Here is a 26,771-nt window from a genome sequence, read left to right as displayed (position 1 = left end):
TACCTCGTGTTGGTTACGAGCACGTAGACTGTTGAACATCCGTTGAGGGGGTAGCGCTGAGCCAACACGGCTGAGCTCAGCGCTACCGTTGAGGGCAGGCTTTCCGTATCCAAGCATGCACATACGTGCACCTGAACACACGACTTCTTCGATGCCATTGCGTGCAGAGTTTTGTAGACGAAGTGAAACACATTCAGCACAAATATCCCCGCGCTATGACGGCACATCACGAGCACACACGCGCACGTCACGCAGCGACAAATTCGGAACTTCGCCATTTTGAACATGCCGAGATTCAACCAGCGTAACCATCCATCGCTTCTGTTCTTCGCTCCCGTTGCGTCAATCTCTGTTCCTTGGGCCTTGCTTCACTCTTGAGTACAAATCAAGACATATTTACGGTGAACTAACAATCTGCACAACATAAAACGATAAAAGCCGACTGACTACACATTCGCAGCTGCATCAACCGCTTGTTAGATCCTTCGAGACCGGAGGCGCAGCGCACGGTGCCACCTGGTGCCGCGCTCTGTGAGCACGGAGAACAAATCAGATTCGGTTTCGTTTTCCAGTTTATGCTGTAGTTGCTGGAACTGTAAAATTATTGCTCGACAAATTATTTAACTCTGAAAGAGGATAACGCTTCCTCTTCGACAAGGTAGTGCAGTTTGTTCAAAGAGATCGAAAAAGCAAGGAGAGGAAAGGCAAGCAAGTCAACCAGACAAGCGTCCGATTTCCTACTGGGGATGGCAAACCCCAGTGCCCCTGTGTTGCAATGCAGTGCACTGCAATCTATCTAGTGTAGTGCTAATTTGGTGTGGTTGGTGCATGTAATGAACGGGTAAATATTGAGTTGTGTCATAACTTTTTATCAATGTTAGAACGTATATTTTACGAGGACTGATATCCATAAAAATACTTTTGTAGCGTTAGCTACACTGGCCTAGCCAAGCCCGTTTCGCGCGGCACATCAAGAGCCGTGCTGCGCATGCGCAAGGATCAGTGATGTCACACGGCTTGCGCACCGGAGCCACCGGAGCCGGCACCTCTCGCGCACATCCGCTACCGCCGCGCGCGACTCACCGCCGCCGGTCTGCGCATTCCAGAGGAGTGACGTCGTAGCCGTGGTAGACGCACTGGCGCCGGCGCGCGCTGGCTGTGTAGTCGCCGTCTGACACTGCGCTGGAGCCGCTGCGCTTCTGACTGGCGTTTGCCAGTGTGGTATAGCCATGGAGAAGGAGAGCGCAAAAGCTGCTCAACAGCGCAGAAGAACGGAGAAGCTTGACTCATCGGAACCCGAAGTAGTTGCCTGGCAATTAGCGGTTGAGCGTAGGAGGACTGAACAGAAGAAGGCTAAACGTGCTGCGGAGACACTGGAGCAAAGGGACGAACGTCTAGCAAAGCGGCGTCGCCAAGAGGCTGAGCGACGTGCCCGACCACCCCTGCAGCAACAACAAAACGCCGTCGATGACGTCAAGGCTCGCCGATCGACTGAATATACTGTGAAACTCAGCGAAAGCGCCAGTGCGACTCGGACCTTCAGCTGAACCTTTGCTAACGCTACGTATATCCTGGCATAGCCGAGCTAAGCCACTGCAACTATTTTTCATTAATATTTTGATAGGGCATATTGTTATTTCAATATTGAAGCGAGACAATATGTGAAGTTTAGCCATTTGACAGAAATGCTGTCAGCGGCACCAGCCTCGCAAAATATCCACCTGAATAGTGTCGCATAATGCACTGGTGTTCCACATATATGTACCAAAAAGCTTTTCTCGAAAAATAGAAAGGAGAACGTCACGCAAGCACTTTTCGAAGGAATATCTTAAAAACTTGATTCGCTCACCAAGTTCGCACTTACTGGGTGCATTTTGCGTACAGGCTGACTTAATTTTGTAATTACCGCATGCTCTTTAATTTGAAAATGAAAGCTAGCCGATTGCAATAAGTACATATGGATTTTAATACTTTACGATAGATACACTTAACATGAATTGCCTTGAACACTGTATTACCGAATAAAGCGCCTTTATTATCGCCAATGCTCTGGGCATGTTATATATAGCCTTTGTCGAAGACGCATGCGCACACATGTGTGTACGCATACATATTTGTGCGTCACTTACACCCTTCTTGAGCATAAAGAAACACCCTTGGTGCCAATCGGAGGGTGCAAAAGATGTACGCACCCTATATATAGGGTGTAGTATTGTAAAATAATGACAAAAAGGTGCGAAAGGGTGTAAGCAAGGGTGTTAAAATCAAAATACACCCTGTTTACACCCTTTTGGGTGTAAAAACTTTTACTGTGTAGCACCGGTAGAATGCAATGATTGTACACTTTGCTTTTCGACGACAGCGGTAATCTCCATGTCAGGATTTGATAATGCCTGCCGTATGCACTCCAACCCAATTTGATTCTTCTGTAAATTTCTCATGATCCGGGTCCGCTGTGAGTGATTGACCTAGATAAACGAAATACTATACAGACTCTAGAGGCTGACTGGCGATCCTGAATTCTTGTTCCCGTGCTAGGCAATTGAACATTATATTTGTCCTCTGCACATTAATGTTCAACCCCACTCTTACACTTTCTCGGTTAAGGCCCTCAACCATATGTTGTAATGTGTCTCCATTGTTATTGAGTAGGAAGTCATCTGCAAACCGAAGGTTACTGAGATATTCGCCATTGATCCTCACTCCTAAGCCTTCCCAGTCTAAGAGCTTGAATACTTCTAAGCATACAGTGAATAGCACAGGAGAAATTGTGTGTCCTTGCCTGACCCCTTTCCTGACAGTAACTTTCTTGTTTTCTTGTGGAGAACCAAGGTAGCTGTAGAATCCTTGTAGATATTGCCAAGATGTTCACGTGTGCCTCCTGCACTCCTTCACTAAGCAATGCCTCTATGACTGCTGGTATTTCTACTGAATCAAGTGCCTTTTCACAATCTATGAAAGCCATACAGAGAGGTAGATTGTACTCCGCAGATTTCTTGATTACCTCATTGATGATATGGATATGATCCATCGTAGAATATTTCTTGCTAAAGCCAGCCTGTTGTCTTGGTTGGCTGAAGTGAAGTGTTGCCCTCATTATATTGCAAATTAAATTGGTGAATATTTCACACAATACTGAAAGCAAGATAATGGGCCCACAATTCTTCACCTCTATAACGTCTCCCTTCTTATGGATTAGTATAATGTTGGCGTTCTTCCTGCTCTCTGGTACACTGAAGACAAGTAGCAAATGGGAGGAGAGCCTATAGCAGCAAACGAACTTTACAATGATGCCTTTCTGCTCACTACACGGGATGCATTGAAACGGTAGTAATAGCGGCAAAAGGCCCCTTCTTTCTCATAAATATCCACCATGTTAATGATGACGTAGCAGACAGTTTTCATTTCTTTCCTGGCCACAATTCCCTAAAATAAATTTTTAAAATTTTCATGTAAGGTAAACAAAATTTGTGTCTCGTTCTCAATTTTTTACACTGAAAATTGTTGCCTCTTCCTACAGTCATATTTCAGTTGTAGCGGTCGCAACAACTCTTGTTGATATCAATGACAATTGCTTCTGTAACGCTTTCCAACCGAAGTTTCGCGATGTATTCAAGTCAACGTCGGAGTTTAGTGCAACGCGGTAAGGGCTTCACATGGTGCTTGTACCCTATGGTATGGTAACCCTGTTTTTGTAATCTATCAATGTCGCGTAGAAACGGTTATAAAAGATCACATATGACTTTGTTCCGATGCATAACATATACTTGTATGTCCTTCCATTCAGGAGTGGAGCTCTTTCCGGGGAAGTAAATAAATGACAAGTGGACATAAACAAATAATGATGCTAGTAATTTATCTCGCACATTTAGAGAGAACCTGTAATATTTGCGGAGGCTGCAGAGCAGTTCCAACTGTAGTTCTGTGTAAATTTTCCATTCAGGCAAGCCTTACGGTAGGCATTTTCGCACTCTTCAGGTGGAAAAGTGTACTCTGGAAGTACTCCTCGCACGTACATATCACACAACCATGTCACTGCAATGAAAAGTATTGAGTCAGCGAAAATTGACATTTTCGGATAAGGTTGTTTGTCTACTTATTTGAAGTGCTTCTGGTGATTATCTTAGCATGCACGTTTCTCGCGGAACGTAACACGATGGACCATTCACGCGGCGGGCAAATCGGCATAAACACCCATCTGGACTGGCTATAAAACGTGCGGTTGTCCGACACTTTATTTATTGCGTGATTCCATATAGAAAAGATATACCACTGGCATATATTTACTGCAAAATTAAAATTGTTCATATCCGACGCACCGTGAGATGCATGTTATGCGAATTATTTTGCAGGTACAGGGCTATCGACCAATGCTTCGGGTTCTGCAAGGCGATACCAGATAAACCAAAGTGTTCGTGTAAACCGTATAGTTTGTGTGCGTCGCAAGCATACGTGAGTGTGACGAAAGCAGCACGACGGCAACCACGTTGAAGCTGATGATTATCGTCATCATCGGCCTATATTTCTGTCCACTGCAGGAAGAAGGCTTCTCCCTGCGATCTCCAATTTGTGGTCTTCAAATCCCCGCGATCTCCAAATGATTGCACACTTCTCTTTTAAACGACAGTGGTAAGCTCTCTGTCAGGATTTGGCAATTCCTGTTGTATGCGCTGAAAACCAATTTTTTTCTTCCATAGCTTTTCTTATCATGCTCAGGGTCCCTGTGAGTAATTGACATAGATAAACGTACTATTTTTACAGACTCTAGAGGCTGACTGGCGAGCTTCAATTCGTCTTACCTTGCAAGGCTATTGAACATTAGCTTTGTTTTCTGTCTATTAATCTTCAACGCCGCAGTTCAGACGATCATATTATTACTATTATTTATTAAATACTGCGGACACGTGGTCCAAGCAGGGAGGGCGACATATGGTACATACAATGAAAATCAGATAGACAAAACAAACAGAACCATAAAATGACATGATTAGGAAGTGGGTTCAATTATACAATTCCATTCGGTTACAGTTCGAGGAAAAAAAAGAAAACTTATATGTTTGTTCTTGCAAAGTAAGGGGTTAATGCATCATGTCTGCGGTGGCGTGTAGTTCTGCTTAATAACTGCGATAAATGTTCAGATGGGTCAAGGGGTAAATTGTTGGTGTGAAGTAGTTTAAGGAATTCAAGTCTCTGTTTCTTTCTTCTAAGTTCGTGTGGTTCAATGTTGTTAATTTCCATAAGTTCGGTGGGGGAATCACATCTGGAAAACTTGTTAAATATTAATCTGACCGCTTTTCTCTGAATTCTCTCAAGACTATTGATATTAGTTTTTGTGTACAGATCCCAAACTATGCAAGCCTATTCCAGCTTAGGTCTAATTAGGGAGATGTAGCATAGCATTTTAACGTTAGATAGCATCAAAGTGTTGGGCCACCTTATCAGTAAAGATGGCGTTATATTGTGACTCTTTCTTAAGTTTGTGTCTCAACAGGCATAGTTTTCGGAAGGCTGAAGCGCAAGTGTTAGTTATGTGAAGATTCCACGATAGTGTATTATTAAGGGTCACTCCTAGGTACTTAAAGCTAGTGACTTCATGAAGCGGTGATGGACCTAACTTATATGTATAAAGCAAGGGTGATTTCTTATGTGTCATTCGCAGTAGTACGCTTTTATCTGTGTTTAGTATCATTCCCCAGCACCTGCACCATGCAAGAATATTATTTAAACTACAACATAAACTAGTTTGATCATGGAGAGAAACAATATCTTTAAAGAGCACACAATCATCGACAAATAATCGAATTTGTACACCACCTTCAACCGTGTTTACAATATCATTAATATATAGAATAAAAAGAAGAGGACCGAATACCAAATATAACATCAAATGCATAATTCGATGTTACATTTTTGATTTTTGATGAATTTGATGTTATTGGTAAATATAACACCAAATGCATAATTTCTACACGAGCCTTCAACAAGAACAGAGAGCATAGCAATTTTCGGTTTTACTTATGTGGACGATAGTAAGTGAGAACCTCGGCTTGTGAAGTCATCAGTTACAATGTGTTGTACAATCGTTGCTACCTATGGCTACGCCATATGATGTATGTTAAAACGACAATGGCAATTGCACTCTGGAGAAGAAATGATCAAGCGTGTTTGACTTGGGCGATCATGAAGTCGGTACAACGTCGCTGTTTCTACGTAGCGTAAGCTTCTACGGGGAAAGTACTGGTTAAAATAGGCCTGTGATGGAGATACTGTAGTCTAACAATGCTCCTTAAAGCCTGAGCAGACTGAATGGAAGACCCGTCAAGCCGTCGTAACGTGTGCCAGAAATATTCTTAAGCGCATGTTTCACGATCTACGCTCTATGTACTTGGAATATAACAAATAGCTCCTAAACACTATGCATAGATTCCGACACAACACAACTGCCCAAAAGTTTAAGAATGTGGTATTGACAACCTCAGTGTAGACCTACAGACTACTACGTTAGTCCGTGACGTTAAAGGCACTTTCGACGGCGTGTGCTATGACGCTGTGTTGAAGAATGATCCAGTCACCAACTGTGGGCAAAGGGCCTGCAAATAAGTCAGACACTCTTCCTTTTTAACCGAACAGCAACCGTAGGTCTTTGGAGACTGTGCAGTGACAAGTTTACAGAGTCCACAAAGGACGCTCCTCAGGGATTTATGATATCTTTGTTACTTTTTAGCTTTGCAAAGATTCATTGCGGTATCGCAAGGGTCCATCATGCCGTTTAGACAGGCGATATTATACTCATACTCGCAGGAGGGTCTACTGGGGAACGACAAGACGCCTTACAAGAGGGTGTCGATCGCACAGAGAAGGCGCATGGGAAAACGTCACAGACAGAACAGCAAAAGAGCTCAGTGCAGCATCATTCAAATTTACTACACCGACTCGGCAGAAGAGGCTGCGATTACGCTCACAACAGCCTGTCAGTGACAAATCACAATCTTCACAGACTCTAGACCATCATGAAAAATTTTTATGAAAGCCGTATCTCCACAATGTCCTTCAATATACTGTTAAAGAGAGACAGCCCTTCAGCCATTTATATATTAAGGACAACGGGACACCATTGCCTTGCGGGGAAGATAACGGCTCATACTGCTACCCGAGGTCATGCGAACCGGACATTCCCGAGAGGCGATTGTGCTCCGACATCCTTCCAAAAACGATACAAAGACATACCAGAACACAACGCATTAGACACAGCAAAATACCCACCACCACACCCGACGCTCATTAGAAAGGAGACCATGCAGCTACGAACACTCTAAACAAAGGTCTAAACGCCACTTATTGCACAAGATACCTTCCACACTACACGAATACAACTACCAGTTCTTCGGAAAACCTAATACGCTCTGTTGTACGGTTTGGTAGTGTCACGGTGTCATGTAAGTGCCAGCCAATAGAGCGCCCTCGGAAGAGCAGCGGGAAACCCTGATAACCAGCGCTGACCCGGAGGTTCAACGACTGGTGAACCGAGCAAAGGCGACCGCCGAGGGCCATGTTGCCACGGAGTAAGGAAGCCACACACCTGAGGGGTACGTACACAAAATCGCTGGCTCTGTCTGTTTAATAAAGCACACTTCATTATCATGATCGTCGTCAAAGCGAGACGAGACAGGAATTCACCTACCGTATATACTCGTGTAATGGCTGCCATTTTTTTCCAGGATTTGAGATGAAAATGGAGGCGGTGCTTTTGCTACCTGGAGGTGCCAAAAACTCGGCACGGCTTCCTTTTTTTGCCCCTCATTAGGAAAAAAAGCTTCGGAATTCTCGCACTGCACAATGGATAACCCTGCCACCCTTCTCGAAAGTCAAGGATGCGGCATATACAAACGTAATTTTTAAATACATTTTTGGGGCGATTTTTGTTACAAAGTTCTGTGTGCGACTTTTACACGGCTGAGGACATTACACTAGTGTAAACTGTACCAACCTAGGTACAGAAAGGTGTCAAGAACGAGGCAAAATTGGTATCGCTTTAAAGCGAAGCAAAATTGTGATGTTTTTGTCACCGATCTCGGGGGCGTGCGGGTGCTATGAGACATGGAGAGGGAAGACGCATGGCAACACAGCAAACAGATTTTAATCGGACGCACACTCAAAACTCAAACTAAAAATCAAGCACACTAAAACACACTGCGGGAAAAATCCTAACAAAGATACACTAAACAAGATCTACTTTGCGCCTGCGCTTGTCTGTGGCGGCTGATCCTTCAAAGTCAGGCAACCCTGTCATATCACTGAGACGCTACGAATACGAGTCACCTTGTTGCGCTTGCCGTTGCACGTTTGTCCGAGTGCGAGGCTTGGCGGCTCTTTTTCCAAGAGTTCTGTGCACTCGTCGATTCCGTAGTCGCCTCTGTCTTGCCGTCGGCCCGTCGGTGCACTCGTCTTAGATGCCGGCGTCTCAAACTTCATCGGTGAAGTTACACGGCGTTGACTGGGGCCACCTGGGTAGGCCTAGCGTCGGGATGCGTCGCAACTTCTCCGTGAGTGCCGACGTGGCGTCCCGAGGAGAATCAAACGTGCCGGTCTGCCGCAGAAGGGGGATCCTCTCTGGGGTGCCCGGTCCTGCCGTGAGAGGCTGCAGCCAGTCCAGGAGCCTCGCTCGAACTTGCCAAGGTCGACGGCCTCACCTTGGACGGCCAACGTCACGGATTCAACCAGACCCCCAAGTCTCCCGTCGCCAGAGCGGAGCTGGCGATGCGACCTTCCTGGCCCGGAGCCACGTCGATAATCCACCGACAGCGCCGTTCATCCCCCGACCACGCCTCGGCTCACGCGCCTCGAGAGCTCGTGCCGTTCCGAACACCGTGCTTCACGTGCTCTTCTTCTTTTCCGCGCCGCAGGCGGCCTCTTACATATGACAAAAAATGTCACAGTTTCGCCCTAAGGGCGAAGCAATGAATGCGATAGCAACACAGCAATGCCATACGAAGTAAGGTGAGCGGCTTTGGTAGCAATATGAATTGTAGTAAACATGAACTGATTAAGTAAGCAGGTGTGCTGCGCCGTAAGTAGACCGACATGAAGAGAGGCTCGATGACCACGAGAAGGCGATGGTGAAACGGTGGTGTTGATGAGAAGCGCTTCCCGTGGGCAGCGCGTGCGAAGGGACACACCTGTAGCGCTGCACTGCCGATCCGGGCAGCATTGCATGTGTAGCGTGCGTTGGAAAATGTGGCCTGACTATTACTAACTGAATGAACAAGCGTGGTGTGAGCGCGCACAAACAAACATGAATAGATCACACTGAATGACTGCAGACAACGACTGTCAAAACGCTGGCAGCAAGCAGCGGGCGAAGGTACGTGCGGTCTATCGCTTCAACGGAAACTGAGCGGCGAATGCACGGCGCATAAAGGTCAGAGCCGTGTGGAGATAAGCGACGGTGCGAGCGAGCGACGAGCGCGGTTGCAGGCAGAGTAGAAGTGCGCCCCCCCCCCCCCCCCCCCAGCTCCCTCCGGCGCTGGCTTCCCGCTTCCTTGCTTGCGCGTGGGAGATTGAGTGCGTTCGCTCTCCCTGATAGCGCGCGTCCCCGCACGCTTCCGCTCGGGCATACGGCGCGCGGTGAAGATTTTATCTATAGGGAACCTGACGGCGACGGCGACGACGACGGCGACGCCGACGGCAGAAATCCGGTTGAAGGTTCCATATAGTTGCTATCGCAATAAAATGAATGCACCTTTATAACCCGCGTTCAATCACGTCTGTAGCGGAACCAGAGGTCCCGATTGTTCAAATGCTTTTACCAATCACGTGAGGGCAATTTTAAGCTTCTGCATCCGAACCGTTATAACATCGCGCCACAAAGCAGCGTTCTCCCTTCTGATATTTACGGGAGCGTTGTGCGCACGCACCATTGCGTTCCTGCTTCGCAACTGCCTTTAAACATTGCTAGAGTAGACGTCAAGCTAAACTATGTAATACCTTTTATTGGACACTGAGAAATGCTGAGATTGCAGCATTTCTCTCCTCATACGAACCGTAATTTTGCATCGCGTGCGACGCTGCTGTTGCAGGCAACGCTGCTATCACACCAGTCTTATGTGAAGCTTGGGAGCTCCGTGGTCACCGTATTTACCTGCCTCTTATGATATGTCGCGTGAACACAATGACCCGTGATACATTGTGGCACTCGCACGTTAACCGCTACAACCACATAGCATTTAATTTCCTCACTCCTATCCCAGTCCGCAGCTTATGCAGTGCGTGACAACTTGAAATACGACATATAGTTTATTACGTAATGTCAGAGCTGTGGTCTTTCATCCCGGCCGCCGACATGCGCCGTGGCTGCTGTAACGCAGCACGCCTTCATTTCTACCGCGTTCATCTTCCTTATCAAGAACATCTGGCAAGCCTCTAGAACTTTGTAAACCTCCTGCTTAATTTCCCTTCACTTGGCACTCCCTGCGCCCAAATTATATTTTGGTGCGGAGTCATATACATATATCGCAGTTTTATAGCAAGTGACATCTGGGAAGAACATCATGGCTACCACTCAATTTAAACAATTTAGAAATAAACTGAACAAAGACTTAAGAAATGCTAAATCTAATTATTACATAAGCCATTTTTCTCGAATTCCGAATGATAGTCGTAAAGTTTGGCGAGAGGTTAATAACTTGAAAAACAAAACTAAATGCACACAATTTAGTGAAATAACCACACCTAATGGTAAATTAACTGGCCTTGAGCTATCAAACGCCCTGAATGACTATTTCGTTAAGGTCGGTTCACAAAATATTGTTACGCAAACTCCGGTTGATAGTTTTATGAGCCTCACCACTCCACTACTGAATTCTATAGCACTCGCACCAACAACCCCTCAAGAAGTAGCCACATTTATCTTTTCTTTAAAGAACGATGTATCTGCTGGATATGACGATATAAAAGTAATTCCCTTAAAGTATGTATGCAACGCTATATGCGATGTCTTGTCATACATTATAAACCTTACGTTGTCAACAGGTGTCTTTCCGGACAAATTAAAACTGGCTCGAGTGGTGCCAATATATAAAGGTGGCGACATAAATAAACTGTCTAATTACCGACCTATTTCGGTATTACCTGTTCTATATACAATTTTTGAGAGCGTTATTAATTCTAGGATTGCTAATTTTCTGCATAAATACAATGTCATTGCTGATTCACAGTATGGGTTTATAAAAAATAGGTCCGCGGAACAAGCGCTGTTAGTTGTTAAAGACAAAATAATAGATAATATTGAATGTAAAAAATATACGCTTGGCCTATTTTTAGATTTCCGCAATTAAGGCCTTTGATTGCGTACATCATGACACTCTCCTTAAGAAGCTTTGTGACTACGGGGTTCGCGGTATTGCACTGAACCCGTTGAGAAGTTATCTGAGTAATAGGTCCCAATACGTACGAACAAATAACATATCCTCTGATACACAAACAATAATGCATGGTGTCCCGCAGGGATCAATAATGGGGCCTTTATTATTTATTACATATATTAATGATCTAGCCGATATACATAATTCTCCAGATCTGGTAATGTACGCTGACGACACAAATATTTTCTTTTATTCCCGCTCATTAACTGCCCTCGAAAGTATGGTTAACACTTATTTAATGAAGCTTCGTGATTGGTTATACGGAAATAAGCTTAGCTTAAATATAAATAAAACAAATCACATTCTCTTCAAGCCGATCAATACCGTGGAACGTTATTCTATACAGATTTATTATGATAACACAAAGATCAGCCAGGTTTCTTCTCAAAAATTTCTCGACGTGTGGTTTAATGAAAATCTTTCTTGGTCTGTACATATCTGAAAACTTGCTTCCGAACTGAGTAAAATTGTTGGTCTGCTTTTTAGGATTTCTAAACTCTTGCCTGTTTGGTTAAAGGTGTCAATGTATAACGCACTGTTCTTTTCAAAACTATCATATTGTAATCTTGTATGGGGTACGACTACGTCTTCAAACTACCATAAACTACTACTGCTACAAAAAAGAGCCTTGCGGGCTGTTGAGGGCTATTACGGTCCACCACAAAATTTACGTACACAACCCTTGTTTGTTAAACATCGCATACTACAAGCTGACCAAGTCTATTATCTACGGCTGTTGCAATACATTCATCGAAACCGCTTGTATTCTGTTACTGACAGGATCATAAATTACAATTTTTGTAAGGTAAAATTACGAGTTCCGCGTACACGCACGAATTATGGTAGACAAAAGCTAAATTTTCAAGTACCCACAGCCCTCAACAAGTTTCCCTTTACTGATGATTTCTTTTTATCTGAAAATGCCGAAACAACGAGCTGGCCCACTCCAAGGCGCGAGGTCTCGCTTTCCGCGACCATGGAGAACTCCCCGGCCGGCCAGGAGTGGTGGAGAACAGAGATCAACCGACAACATACAATGAAATTACGCAGCACTTTTATCTCGGCATGAGAGACTTCCCCTTCCTCACAAGAAGTTAAATAGAGCACACGCATTCACCCTCAGACTATTGCAAACAGGCTCGTATCCCAGCCCGGCTATATTACACAAGCTTTATCCCGACACTTATGCCAGTAGTTCTTGCAGGCATTGCAATGACTTCGCTTGCTTAGGCCATATGCTCTGGCGTTGCCGCTCGTTACTAGGCACGGAAGAAATAAATGAGGACAAGTGGCTCTCCGCTATCAAGAGCCCCCATGCCGGGGCGCAACTATGGGCTGTCCAGAGGGCCCACGATGTGGCGTCGGGCATGGCCTCACTGTCCCAACGTGGGAGCGGCCCGCTGCGCGCTGAGTCGCGTACCTCAGGACGTACATTAAAGTTTTACATCCATCCATCCATCTGAAAATGTGTTTAAGAAAAACACGAAACGACGTTTGATTGAAGGCCAAATTCAAATGTAAACAAAATGTAAACTACCGTTTTCTTATATGTACGTTTTTCTCTATCTATCTTTGTTGCAGACAAGTACTGCAGTCGCATATTTCTTGTCTTACCTTCACCAGTCATGTATGCATTGTATTTGTACGTGTATGACTTTGTATGCTTGAGTATTACCTTGCACATGATTGTCTTTTTCCCTAATTAAGTTTCTCTGTGCGCATTGTAGCATTGTTTTTGACATATTTGTGGCACCTTCTATGTACATTTTCTTTTTTTCTTTTTTTTTACTGCCAACTGTATGGGTACCGGGGCCTCGTCAGGTCTTACCGCCTTTTGTCCCGGTCCCCTCTTTTTTTGAAAAGAAGAATAAACTTCACTTCACTTCACTTCACTATTTAATTTGGATGTGTTACATCCACCGGGACAATACCCGCGCCAGCCATAGAAACACGCCTTTTCTCTGCTATTCCCCAGCGACTGCCATAACTACCAGCCAGCGCACCACCACTCGTCTTCTCCGACTCTATGTACACCCTGCAACCGTCCACCCACGCCCTTAATCACCGCACTATAGATTATATGGTTATTTCGCGGGCAGAAAGCAAGATTGCTTGAAAAGGCTACAATTTTGCTCAGTACTTGGCCAATACGTTGCGTTAGCATTCGGGATGTATCGGTTGGTTGGTTCAGGTGTGGGAGAAAAAGAAAACAGCCTTTTAAATTGGACGAAAAATGGTGATCGTGTTTGTCGTATTCCCTATTGCCTAGGAAAAGCACTATGTCTTCACGACGTTACTAGAGTGTGCAAGCTAGCCAGTTGAAACATTAGTCTATAAGGAACTTGTTCTTATTATAAACGTGAATTTGTGCTTTCTTCATCAGAAAACATCGAACTTAAAATGAAGTTCCTCTGTGTGCAGAAATTACTTCTTTCTTAGGGTATTGCGAAATTTTCGGAGGGCTATTTTCTGAGGACGCCTGCCTAGGGCGTTTTTATAGGGCATTTTCCGCTGCCTAATCCCAAGCGCTAGCGTGGCTCAATGGTAAAATTTCCGACTCCCACGCAGCGGGCCTGGGTTTGATCCCGGCGGGGACCGGATACTATTTTTCGCATTTCCGGCGATAGCGGTTACAGTCAACAGCGGCAGCGGCGGAGGCGACAGCGCCGGCGGACACCATCGCGAACCGAAACGGCTATGGAAATGAGCCCATAATAGCTTACGCTGTAAAAAGGCACTATCATTCCGGCCTAAATATGTAAGTGCTCGGAAAAGTTCCAAGATAGCTGATTACCATTGCATCGGAGAACGTGTGGGGAGCATTAATATGGTTTTGTTTGACTCCAAACTATCGAGAAGTGATCACTTGCGTAAGAAATCCAAATGGCGCGCCCCTCTAGGTACGGCATGAGTGTACTTGACACAATGGTTAGGTCTAAGGAAGAGTATGTTCGGTGTGCAACGGGACTTAACGCAAGTTCTTTCTTATTAGCAGACATTAAGCAGGAAAATACAAAATTTATTATTAGGGGCCTCTTTTATCATGGCGAGAACCTCCCCATAGAGTGCTGTATTCATTTAAATATCCTACGACTTTATAAGGTTCGGAAAGCACGACGATAAAGTTACGAAATTCCGTTCTGGAAGACTGATACCAAGGGGAGATGTACTAATTGTTCCTAGCTTACCAAACAGCACTGCTCACAACGCAACTTCTTCAAGGGCAGTTCAGAGCTTTAAATGTTGGCAAGCAACACGCTTATCAAATATTATAGCCACACCGCCCAACGAGACGGGATCGTCGTGGCATTCTCTGTGAAAAATGTCATATTGCCTCAAAACTTTTGTGTGTGTTGATTTGAGATACGTTTCCTGAACACACAGCACCCTTGCTTTATGTTTACGAAGGAGTTATTTGACGTCAACAAGATTATGAGGAGGACCCCTAGCGACATTTTTGCGTGCCCATGTTGAAACAGAAGTTTTTGCTTTGTCTTTAAGTGATGCAAATCAGCTTACAGTGCCTTTATCGTTTTGTTCGTTTTTCGAGCACTTGGGATCCTTAGGCGCTGGCGGCGTTATGGCTGCTTGTTATGCTGGACACGCGCTCTTGCGAGCGCTGCGTCTGACATTAAGGCCTCCTTACGAGAGACGAGACCTTAAGGCCACCATTCCGAAGGGCGATGGCTCCTTCTGCGTGGTGGGTGGTGCAGCGCTAGCTGCAGCTGCCGAGAGGCTGGTGGCGTCACCACCGGGTCATTGTGTGTGGGACAGGCAGCCGCCGGGTGCCATTCTGCACAGCCCCCTGACGCAACACTTCGGAAAAGCTCTTCTTTGGCAGTTATGATGCCCACCTGCGTGCTTCCTTTGAATTACATACATTAGCTTACTTTGATTGTAGTAGTAGTAATAGTAGTAAAACTTTATTATATTCAGAAACCGGACAGGCTCCTAACCCAGTACCCAGAGTGGGTAGGAAGTAACAATTTATTTCTCCTTCTTCTAAGATGAACAGGAACGCGAGGACGCGGCGTCCTCCCCATCACAATTCACACAGTGTGGAGCGTTCTCGCAAGCTTCGGATGGCTGTTCATGGGCCCAATTAGCACAGATTAGTCGGCTTCGGTAGTTCTGTAAAATGTAGCCAAACTTCTGGCATTTGAAGCATCGGAGGGGATTGCGGATATAAGTCCTCACCGGGATCATTACTTAACTTGTCTCGATAATCACGATAACACTTGAGCCGAATGTTAGAATTAGTTGCTTACTTTTAATGCCTTTTCCATTCACCTCGTCTTAGTTGTTTTTCGCACTGATGACATTCTGGTAACTCCATTGCTCTAAAAGATCAGTCGCGGTTACATCGCTCAGAACATCATTGAAAATGTCGCCACGAATGGGGTTTATAGTACATTGCGGCGTGACACTCACTGCAACGTCCTTGAAAGACAAAAGGGCAGGTAACTAGTTATGTTGCTTTTTATCACGCAGTTCCAGGAAAACATCACCCCTTGCCAACTTAGAAGCTCTATAACCTTTGCCAAAAGCTTCACTCAGTGATTTTGCAACCAGGAAAGGTGAGATAATTATCACTGACTTTTATATTTTCTGAGATTGTACTAGATGAAATCTTGAGAAATTATCAATGTGTCGGCCGAAAAACTTCTCTGGCCAAAAGACTTCTCTGGTGCACCCTTGTTTCTGCAGGCCATCAGAGAGTAGGGTAAAATAACTTTCCATAGGTATAGATGAAATTTCCGGCACCGGCGCCATCCACTTACAATGCAGCCCAACCAGACGACGTTCCAATTCCTGGAAAAGACAGGCCCTGCAAATGGCAGCTGTACGCCACTACTATAACTAAATATTTGGTATAACTAAAAAATAGTCAAGGGAGGTTATGTCACACAAGCTGCCCGGAAAATCGGCAGGAAAAGAAACAAGGGAATGACAGGAAATATTGAAATGGAGAGAAAGACGAAGACAGGAGAGCAGTGCAGGAACTACCAATTTCTCCCAGATGGGTCAGCCCGGAAATGCCGTCTACGTGAAGCCAAGACCTTGGCGGAGGCAACACTCTCCTTTGGGTAGTGCCTCCACCAAGGAACCATAAGTGCGGGAGGGTCCGAACCCCCTGTGCTCGATACATGGTGTCGCAACATACAAAACGCCTGCTGACGCAAACGCCCTGGCACATGGGTACGGCCATGCCCCTTTGTATATTGATTGCATTACCCTTGCCACGCAGAGAGCAAAGAATGTGGGTTAAAATATAGAAGGGCAAGCTATCGGGCTTAATTGTGAAAGCTGTGCTAGCACTACGTCTCTGATTTCGCTAAATGAATTGCGACCTCTTCAGACGAAATATTTTGAAAAGTTGCGCTGTTGCCCCTGTTCTGTAGGGTATATCAGGGTATGTATATTGCAGTGAATAAACTGTTGTAGATAGCCCAACGTGGTGTCTACATTGGCTAAATGACCTTGCCTGCTGGCTCTAAAATTATTTTCGAGATCAAATACTAACACGCCTAACACACATGAGCGCAGTATTTGTTTGCGTCGCGGTAAAGCTGTTTGTCTAGTAAAATAACGTGCTGATGGTGCAGATGAAATGGTGTCCTTGGTTCTACATTGCACAGTGCCGTCAGCTCGGATTTCATCCCCCCCCCCCCCAGCAAAAACAACAACAAAGTAGTGCATCACATTCTTTTCCAAACATAAATCCGCCTATGACGTGCTTTCTCTTTTTCTTCGGCAGACTTCTGACGTGACTAGCTGTTTACACACACATCGAACTTCAAACGTGTGCCGCCGACAATGATATATAACTTGCGAAGCACGCGATATTATCAACACACGTTGACAACCTGCTGCAACGCAGCAGAATACACCTATTTCAAGTTCTTGGTCAACATCAGTCGTTTTGGTGCGTAATGGAACGAATCGGTAAGGTGGCGGCTTGATTATTCTGCTCTGAGCAAAATAAAACGGAAGAGATGTACTTCTTGCCCAATCAAAAAAAGGAGTTATATTCTTTACAGGACGCGCAATATTTTTCCAGCTTTGGTTTGCGCTCCAATTAATGAGAGCAATTCACGACAAGCACGAAGTCGACAGGAATAAAAAATGCGTTTGCGAACTATTGCGGGTTAGTCATCCGCGAATAGATTTATTGGCAACAATGGGCAAATATGAAGAGACAGGAATAAGATAACAGAAAATGACAAAATGTCAAAAGTTTATAGGGTACTGTCCGCGTCCTGTGAACAGCGCTAGTGACAAATGGGAACCTGAGCTCATCGCCAGGAATACACTGCGTAATCTGTTTTCTGCGCAAACAATCCCTGAGCAGCATGCCTAGGAACGTGATACAGAGAAGCAGGAATGATACTCGAACTGGTCGGCGATGTTTCGCCGCCATGACCTTGAAATAAATCATTGAGATGATTCGTTTCACAGCTGAACTGTTTGTTCAACAATCTACCTTCGGCAAGCTAATTCAAAACTCCTGAAGGTAATAGTTCAGAAGAAAGCCACGCTGCTTTCTTGGGGCGTGAAAAACATCTTTCGAATATTTAGATCCTTTTATTGCCTTTCTCGACAATATAGTTTTCAAACCTGAGTCTGTCTCCTGGAATACATCTCGGCAGGATTGATATTTGGGTGGTGCCAAGCTTTGAAATATCATTGCTGGCCGTAAAAATAACGACTGGTGTGTAACGTCTCAAATAAACCCATTGGCTGTGGGGGACATCGCTGTCGTAGCTCCGGAAAAGTTCAGTTCAGCTGAGGCTCATTACAACGCACCTAAATTTAGGTACAAGAGTGTATTTCTTAATTGCTACACGAATCTGATTGTGCCCACCGCGGTTGGTAATCTAATTCGTGGCCATATACTTCATAGCAGATCGTTATAACAAATCAGCTATCGGCGTGCTGTAGGTGTGCTCAAGGTGGTTTATTTCCGAATTATTCGTAAAACACTGAGTGCGCGGGAATTTCAATGAGGCCTGTTACAACCTAATGTGCTTGATCGCTGCCCTGTCTACGCGTATATTAACAGGGAATACTAAGTATACCGTTACATATCTTTTATTCTTCACGTGCACGTAAAGCTTAGGCATTGGTTAAACGAGTTATCATACAGCTATTGGTCATGTACAAGAGCTGGAAACTGGGTTGTCATACGTGTGCACGAGTTTTATATAATTAACAAATGAAACAGTTTGAAAAATAAAAGAAAACATTCATTTCTGTCGACATGTACTGCCACGAAAAACGTACTCACCGGTTCGATCTAGAACAGTTACAATAAAAACACTGCAGTTGTATGTTCCTGGCGTAGTATAGTTCAGCTTCATGAATGTTCTGTCTCCAGTGGCTGTAAAATCCGAAAAAAAATAAAAATACAACATGGAATGTTCCAAACAACAAGCGCCATCTATTAAAGTCGGACCTAAACCCATTCATTATCTTAATTATGTCACTACAAAAAATACACTCATGAAGATTGCACGTGAAGTTACTGATAAACCTTTCATTGGTGACCGCGCAGTTCCGTGCAGTGCAATGTGCCAGCCATGGGATACGAGTTCAAAAGCTATTCGTATTTTTTCTACCGCGGGAAAAACAAGACGACCGAATGTAAATTTTACCCCTACGTAATAATCGAGGAGGCTGTCAATGTCACGGCGTCATTGATTTAACATGTACAAGCAGAAATGACATCACGTCATGTTTCCCCGTGTGTGGTTGCTTACTGTGGCGTTCATAGCAGTCCTAGCAAACTTTTCTCGCTGTATTTTTACAACCTCAATATTGTTTATTTTCATCTATTCAACGATAGCCTTCATACGAAAGACAGTTATTAATTATCTCATCAGCTATACTACAACAATATAATTTTTAATTCGGAACGACACTTTTCCTCTTCGTGGTATGTATTTCACGAGTATTATGAAAACACAAAACGGATTGTTGCCGCATATATTTTACTTTATTTGTTCTACCGTACGAGATAAATGATAATTATTTATTACATAACACCCACACTGCCTCGAAGGAATTTCGCAGAAGGGACAAGTTTGGTCGGGCGAAGCACAATTCCGGGCAACTTAACACAAGCACATAATCTATTTGAATAAACATACGTTTATACTTGTCTATGCAAAGTAACCGTGGCAAATCCGTTCTGTGGAATTTCGCGAGATGCAATAAGGTTGCTGACACGATAAATTGTCATCGACCCTAATCTACCTCAAATCTAGGAAGAAAACCGGCTTTATCTATATTCGGTTTCCTTTGTAGCCTCGTGCTAGATTCGGGTGGATGACAATTTTTCCTTTCGCTTGCTAATTGAACGCACAAATAGAGCATGCAGATAAATCAATTCCCGCGTTGTACTTTTTAGGAACCAATAGTGGAAAATGTTCATTCTAAACTAAAATTCAATAATTCATCATATTGAGCCAATATGTAAACCAGTTCCAAGCAACACAATTTACGAACATATCGCACACTGTAGCAAGCAGTGTAGGCGAAGCTTAGGAGAGCCGGTGAGACGAGACGTTGCACTACAAGAAGATATGCTGTGCAGATTTCGGAGACAAACATGCGAAATACTGAAGGCCCGTTTACACTGGAAAATACAGCGTCTGGAACGGCGAGAAATGTAATTCGACCACGGCTACACGCGCTGAAAAGGTCCTGTCTGCGCCGAACGTTTCCGGACCAATTTTTTCACCGCAGCCAGCGGAATTCTTCACCGCGGACTAATAAGAATGCGATCCCATTTATCACAGACCGTATCTTGGGCAAAACCATGGCTCCCTGAGCAGTAAGTAGCGTTCCACCCAGGTTCCATGTGATGCGGCATTGCTCCAACGGCCATAAGAAATTATAAGCTTAAGAATTTTTATGCCTATCGCTTCCTTGACATAGTCGAACATCAAATTGCCGTTTTTATTGTTGTGCTGCTCAGTGGATCGTTAGAGGACGCTGTGGACAATGGTGCAATTAGGTTAACTGACGGTATTTTTTTAATATATCCTACTACAGGACATGATTCAAATCATTGCTTACAGCAAGCCTTTCAAAGAAAAAAGTTTGTTCTCCATTCCTGCAATAAAAGCAAATTTCCAAATAAGTGTTCCTTCATTCTCCTGCATCTCTATAAAATAAAACACCTAACTAAGCTTTTCTGGCTATAGTCTGGTTTTAGAGCCTATGTGTGTAGAAATACGCCAAATGCATTTGCAAGTGCGTTGAATAACGTTGAAAACATACCTTTATAACCGCGGGGCTTGCAAAGGCACATATCGGGGATGGACGCGGAGGGGGGTTGTAAAATGGGGATGACTTCTAAGAAATGCATTTCTTCAAAAAAAGGTCGCAGTAGCGCCCGAAAGGCGAAGTGGCGATTGCGATAGCAAATTAGTAGGCAGCTATACGAAATATGGATAGTAGTTTTATCGGTCGTATACAGTCGTAAATATTCGCTTGCTAACTAAATAAACCAGCACGGTGTCACGCGTGCACAGGTAAACAGGAACACATCTTGCTCTATGACCGCAGGAGCAGGTCAAACCGCTGGGGTGAGAAATCGCGCCAGCGGCAGCGAGCAAATTGACCTTGACACTGGCTCTCGCTTCAACGCGAACTAAACGTCGAAAGCGCAGCACATACGAAGCTACCAGCACTCGGCGAAGGCACTTTGGCCTGTCGCAGATCGATTTGAAGATGAGGCTCCCGCGTACCAGATCGCTTCAAGATAGCGCCGTGAGCAGCGGCTGCGTAAGCAGAACGCCCCCTCCCCCCTCCTCCCGTCTCCATCTCCTCCCCCAGGGCCTCGCGCGCCAACGAAGACCGTGCGCTTCCGGCCGCCTTCGCCTCTCGCGTGCGCGAGATTAACATGCGGTTGCCGGCTCACCCTCGCACGCTTTCACTCGCACACACAACGCGCGTCGCGTGGCGACGATTTGATGTCCACTGGACTTTATACGGACAGTCACTACGACGGCGACGGCAAATATGCGCTTGGAGTGTCCATACAATTGCAATTATTGCAATAAAACAGATCAACATTAAAATCAGCACCTTATATGTACAGTAGTAGGCATGTTATATTTCCTAGTTCTTGGAAGGTTCTCGGCCTGCTGATAATCCCCAGATGCACTGCATCTTTTTCCAGGGAAGCTGTTAAGGCTCACCTTTCGATCGTCGCGTCCAGCAATAGAAAAAGCCGGCAAATCCCACGCACTGTGGGAATCGATGTTATGTGAAAAAGTGTGCGGGGAACCTACCAAGGTAACCAAACGACCATGGGCGCTATAACGTAAAATGATTCCAAACTGTTTTGATTCCAATTTCTGCAATCAGCCTCCACAATTGGTCAAAACATTTTCGGGCCACTCCCAACTTCGCCTGTCTGTCACACGACGTTACGAAAACCGCTATAGCTCCACCTCTGATATAACGTGCACACACTTGATTATGAATGATTAAACCGCACAAAAGAAAATATTTCCTGGTTCGACGCCTTTTCACTATTAGCCCTATGCTATTGGTCCAATGTTTTCTGGCTACGCCCACTTCGCCTGTCTCTCATGCAACGTCACAAAACCGCGAGAACTCACCACGTCAAAGTGACGTGTACGGGGAAAAATGCATTAATATGCCGAAAAAAAACTGAAAATTTTTCTGAATAGCCACAGACTGCCCCGTTCCGAAAGGAATTGAAGATGGTTGCCCGCCGATCGCTCAGGTCATCGCTACTCGCACCTGCCGGTGAGCATGTATTTATCTGCGCATGATAAACCTTTTTGCGTGGCAGTAAAATGTTATCAAGCCCTTTCGGCATGCATACGACAACGCTCTGGCAACTCTTCTTTGCTGAGGATCCGTTTTAGTGGCATTATTATCCTTCCGTTGCGCGCCGCCGCGATTTTCAACGAGTCTCTGTGCTGGCTCGGCCCCATCGAAACCCTCTCCACTAGAGCATGCTGCTCGCCTCTTGTGAGCCAATTAGATAAAAAAAACGGCTTAGTGTAGACAATGTTATTGGTTTTGAAAGCGAAGAAAGCTGACCTCCTATAAACGAGGAGAGTGTTTGATTGGGTTGTTGAGACAACAGTGTGGGTCACCGCCCGATGCTTGCGCCGGTGGTTACGTAAATTGGACGTCAGGAGTTTGGAATCAAAAACATTTGGAATCATTTCACGTTATAGCGCCCCATGAGAGCGCCAAGACGTAGGCGGCGCTTTCATGACCTGCATGACACGCATGTCATGACATTCCTGTCATGAGTACTCAAGAGTCCCTTTAGCTACACCTAAAGACCTTCAGGGCTAAGCCATGGGGTATGCCAAGGGTATGCCATGCTCATGACTATCACATCGACCATCAACCTTTAGCCTCTTCCTTCACTTAGTACCACATCCGAACCGATTCCATTGGTTTTTGAGTGTTAATGTTTTTTCGCTGAGTCATCGTCATGACTATGGCTTCTACCAGAATCAGTGTTTCCTTCACTTGGTGCCCGCGTCCGAACCCATTTCAGTGTTTTTTTAGTTTTAATCTTATTTCGCTGAACCTTTGGCATTTTCGCTTGTCATGCTCATGACTATGACCTCTACCACCATCCTTTAGTGTTTCCTTCACTTAGTGCCCACGTCCGAACCAATTCCAGTGGTTTTTGAGAGTTAATATTTTTTTGCTGAGTCATTGTCCTTTTGCTGAGTCATGGTCATCACTATGACTTCTACGACGATCCTTTAGTGTTTCCTTCCCTTAGTGCCCACGTCCGAGCCCATTTCAGTGGTCTCTAAGTGTTAATTTTTTGCGCTGGGTCATTGCCATGACCTACATGACATGCTGACATTTATGTCATGACCTACCACTTAAGTTTGCCATACACTCCTGTCATATACCATGCCAATTTTGGTACCTACAATGTTAACGAAACGACCATGAGAGCACCAAGACGTAGGCGGCTAGATAGATAGATAAATAGATACTGTAGAAGTAGCAAAGTTCGCCAAGAAATGCTTCGCATTTAAAAAACCTCTCACTGATGATAAGTGGTTCTTGAGGGAAAGGGAAAGGTTGGCGCTATCTTCTGCAGCCCTTGAGGGAGCACGGCTCAGCGCCAACGGGGAGGGGTAAGTGGGAGCGAAAGAAGGGATAGAGTGGAGTCGCCATGGCTGGGCGAAGCAAAACCGGCAGGCATAGGCGGCACGTATCAGGCCGAGATGGAAGGCCTTGGTGTGCTGCAGAGTCTGCAGGGGTGTTGTGCCAGGCCGGTCAGGCCCGGGGTGGGTGGGAGGCCGTGAGGCCTTCCCGCTTGTAGAAATGTCCTTAGAGGCGTGCGGAGAGCCCTGACGAGTCAAGGAACTCCACGACGCCTCGAAGTGCAGAAAGGTGGTGTCGGCCGGGGAAGAGGAGATCTTCCTCCTTGCCAGAGGGGAGGCCCAGGCGGCGGAACTCCTGCAGGAGTGGGCCCCGCTGCTGGAGGTACGCCGGGCAGGCCAGCAGGAGATGTTCGATCGTCTCCGGCTCCCCGCAGGAGCTGCAGGCCGGGGACGTCGCTCGTCCCAGTCGGTAGCTGCGTGCTGCCGTCCAGCTGCAGCCGATGCGGAGCCGGAGAAGGAGCGAGGTCTCCCTGCGAGCCAGGCCTCGCTGGGGGAGTGGTCGTGGGGGGCATCCCAGTGCCACCCGTTTGTCTGGGTGGTGGGTCGCCAGGTGTCGCCGCAGCCTCAGTCCAGTGAAGTCGCCCTCCGTCACGGCCCGACTGAGGGGCACAGTGGTGTGGTGGGCGTCCTTCGCCAGGGTGTCGGCTGCCTCGTTGCCCGGGATCCCTACGTGGGCGGGGATCCAGTGCAGGGACACCGGGTGGCCTGCGTCCTGCAGCGCTGTCAGCCGGGTAGACAGCAGTGCGACTCCAAGGCTGGCGCTTTCTGGCCTCTGCAGGCCGAGGAGGGCTGCCTTGGAGTCGCAGAGGATGGCCGCTGGTACCCCAGGAAGCTCCTCGGAGAGTAGGTCGACGGCCAGGTGGAGGCCTGCCACCTCCGCTGCAGTCGAGCTGGCGTGTCTGGGCAGTCGACACTGCCTGCTCTTCTGCAGGGCTGGAGCCGTGCAGGCCGCCGTGGCAGAGCCGGTGTCCGGTACCACCGAACCGTCGACGTACACCAGGAGGTGGTCTCCGAGGGTCTCGTCCAGGAGGCAGGCGGCCGTCTGCTGCAGGGCGCAAGCGGGCGAGCGCCTCTTCGAAATCCCGGGAAGCTCCGTGGCGATGGGGACAGGAGGCCTCTGCGGTGGGGGCAGCTGTACCGCATTCGGCGGTGGGTTGCCAACCACCTCCTCGTAGAGGCGGCACAGCTGACCCATCCTTGAGGAAGGCCGGGACTGGAGGCGACGCAGCAGGCCTCTGCCATCAGGAGCATGGTGGAGGCGGTCGACGTGCCTCAGCCCCTGCTGCAGGAAGAGGAGCGACAGGGGCCATGCTCCAGCCTCCGCAAGGGTAGCGGCAATCTGGGAGCTCCGGGGGACGCCCAGGCAGAGTCGGATGGCCGCCCGGTGCTGCAGCTCCAACTTTTCGAGGCGGCGTGGCGGCAGCGCCACCAGCGGGAGGGCGTACCGCAGGCGTGATGTGGCCGCCGCCTCGTAGAGCCGCAGGGCCCACTTCACCGAGCAGCCCTCTCCATGAGCAAGGAGCTGCGACACGGCCTTGCGGACCCTGATGGTCTGGGTCTGCATGGCCCCGACTGCCGGTCGCCAGGTTAGCCGGTGGTCGATGCGCAGCCCAAGGTACGACACAGTCGTAGTCCATGGGATGTGCACGCCTTCCAGCTGCAGCCGGGGAGCTGAGCGCCGTGCCGCTGCTCTCGGGTGGACGAGGAGGGCCACCGTCTTCCCCGTCGAAACCGAGAGTCCGATGCTTCCCAGGTAGGCGGCCGTGGTGTCCAGGGCTCTCTGGAGGGCCAGGCACACGTGGCGGCTTGACTGCGGCGGTCCCCGCACCCACAGGGCGATGTCATCCGCGTAGATGGAGCACTCCACCTTGTAGTGAGGGTCGGTCGGCAGTGCAGCAGGCAACCGGGCCAGGGCGAGGTTGAAGAGAAACGGGCTCACCACTGACCCTTGTGGTACGCCAGCTGCGACCGGACGGGGAGTGCTCCTTGCATGGCCCACGCGGACCCTGAGGGTGCGGTCGTTCAGGAACGATGACAGGAACCGCCGCAGGTTGCCGCCAATGCCCAGGAGGTCCAGAGCCTGCTGGACGACCGCATGTGGGAGACCATCGAACGCCCCCTTGACGTCGATGAGGAGGAGCATGGCAAGGTCTCCGCTGGCCCTGGCGTCCTCCAGGGTGGAGACGACGTCTGCGATGGAGTCCGCAGTGCACCTTCGGCGCCGGAAGCCTGTCTGCTGGTCCGCGAGGAACCCGCAGGCGCGGGCCACCCATTCGAGCCGTGCCAGAGCAATGGCCTCCATCACCTTGCAGGCAGCGGAGGTGAGAGAGACCGGTCGGTATGAGGACAGCTCGTTAGCCGGCTTATTGCTCTTCAGAATGGGGGCCACGATGGCTGTGCGCCAGGCCTCCGGCACCTGTCCTGACCATCCAGATGTTGTTGTAGCAGTCGAGCAGGCGTCGTTGTTCACTGGTGGCTAGGTTGCGGAGCATCTGGAGTGTCACTCCGTCTGCTCCCGGTGCACTGCGACGCTTGCCCCTCCTCAGGGCCGTCTGCAGCTCGTGGAGAGTCAGTGGGTCCTGGCAGATGGCCGCGATCTGGCTGGTCGCCCACTCCGGATGCAGCTCCAGCAGGCAGGTAGGCGGGTTGGCAGGGGGAAGTCCGACCGGCAGGATGGCCGCAGCGAGGGCAGCCGGGGGGGCGAAGTGGTCCGCTAGCAACTCCGCCAGGGCCGCCTCGCTGATGCCCAGCGAGATAGCCACCGCGAGGACGGGGTGGCGGTTGACCTTCCTGCCGGTCAGGGACTTTAGGAGGCGCCAGGCCAGGGGGCCCTTGGAGCGGTTCTCGATGGTGGCGCAGAGGCTCCCCCAGCTCTGGCTCCTTCTGCGCCTGGCCTGTCGTCTGCAGCGGGCATCCGCTCTCCTGTATTCGGTCCAGTGCTCTGCATTGCCCGTCCGGATTGCTGGCGCTCCACGCGTCGCCTGGACGCACGGAGGTTGAGCAGGAGCAGATCCGGGGCAGGAGTATCGGGCAGAGCAGAGCACTGGACTGTGGCTGCCTGGGCGCACTCCATGATGGCACTCAGGAGGTCACAGCCATCTTCCAACTCACTGCAGCGCTTCCTGAACAGGGACCAGTCTGTGACGTGGTATGTTCGTGACCT

Source organism: Dermacentor silvarum, chromosome 10 (genome assembly GCF_013339745.2).
Source record: "Dermacentor silvarum isolate Dsil-2018 chromosome 10, BIME_Dsil_1.4, whole genome shotgun sequence".
In the NCBI taxonomy this organism is placed as follows: domain Eukaryota; kingdom Metazoa; phylum Arthropoda; class Arachnida; order Ixodida; family Ixodidae; genus Dermacentor; species Dermacentor silvarum.
The sequence above is the reverse complement of the archived record's forward strand: the minus strand, read 5'-3'. Positions refer to the sequence as shown.